This window comes from Gavialis gangeticus, unplaced genomic scaffold, assembly GCF_001723915.1.
Source record: "Gavialis gangeticus isolate Ggan-Ray unplaced genomic scaffold, GavGan_comp1, whole genome shotgun sequence".
NCBI classification, from domain to species: domain Eukaryota; kingdom Metazoa; phylum Chordata; order Crocodylia; family Gavialidae; genus Gavialis; species Gavialis gangeticus.
Window position 1 is genome coordinate 48,847,642 of NW_017729000.1, and position 1,522 is coordinate 48,849,163.

Genomic DNA, 1,522 nt, shown 5'->3' on the forward strand with positions numbered 1-1,522 from the left:
CACGTTACCCCCAGGCTAGCGAGTGTGCTCTGGGAAGGGGGTCAGCTGGATGTGAGGCACCCCTAGGGAGGCACTCGGAGCCTGGAAGGTGGTCAGGCAGTGAGGTGGATGGTTCAATGCAGGAGTGCCCCCTATTGGCCTGCCACAGTTGCTACTGCATTTTGCTCAAACACTTTGAAGAAGGCCTTGACATCATTGTCCTTGGTCATCTTTCCCAATATGAGTCCCTGTGGCACCTCTAGGAGGGGCTTCCCTGTCCCCACTACCTTCTCCTTTGAGTTATGTTGGGCACCATCTGCTGCAGCTGATCCAAAAGAGCCTGCTGGGCCTCTGCTTGTTGGCACTGAATGAGTATCTGCTCCTCCATCTTGCTCTGGTGGTCTTGAACCTGTTGTATGAGCATAGCTTGTGTCTTTTGGGTTTAATCTCTATTGGCCTTGTGCTGCTCAGCTGCTTCTGTCTGCTGCTAAGCTACTCCATGCTTAGGGCTCTTAGGTCCCCATGTCTGAACTTATTCCAGGCTAATGCACTAATTGTGAGCATGGACCAGTACCTACTTCTGCTGAAGCAAAGTTCTTGAGGCCTGCCCCTCAGTCAGGGTCTCACTCCAATATCCCCATCCATCTTGCTAACCGTGCCTTGTTGTTTCTTCAGTGGTCAGGTCATGAGGAGAGCACCATGCTTTTTGGGAATGAGGTACATCTACTGGCCTTGCCCTAGACCCACACAGTGCCAGATGGGTTTCTCTGGTGCACACAGTCCCTCTAATGGGGTGCTTTCTTAGGGCCATGACAGCCTTGTCTAGTCTTTAAGACTGCCCCCTGAAGTCAGCCTATATGTGACTTCTAGAGGAGGAGTCCTGGCTCCTTGCCACTTGGCAACCTTGGTTTTCAGTCCCTGACCATCCTGGGTTGTCTGTGTCCCTGACACCAGAAACTGCCTTACAGATCTATTGCTGAGAGAGGGACTTTTATCTCTTGTTGGGGAGGATAAGTTCAAACTAAAGTTGCAAGCAGTGAAGCAGACAGCTCCTCTTCAATAAAAAAAGTTTATTGCATCAAAGCCTACCCTGCCAGAGGTTCTCTATTCTCTCTTGTAGCAGGGCACTAAGGTGCCCGCTACTTGGAAAGCGGGATAACCACCCAGATGCAGGTTGCCAGGGCAACCAAAGGGAGCTAAGGACCCACACCTGCCTGGTCAGTTGGCTGGATGGGGCAGGGCCTGGCTCCTATATAAATTGCAGGCCAGAGGCAGTTCCTTGCTGGCAGTCAAAAGGATAGGAACTCTGTCAGAGTGAGAGAAGTTGGTATGGGTGAAAGATGGAGTACCCTTGGGGATGGCTTGAGTGATGTTGTAGCTGATTGGCAGAAATGTATGTTATAGCCTAGGGGCTTGAGTTTGTGTTTATTGTTGTGATGGGCTAGCTGGCAGTTACTTAACCCAGGGGTTTTGAAAGGGCTAAAAATGATTGGAGGACTTGGGATTCCCTTTCTGCACCAATCATGCCCCAGAGACTCACCCT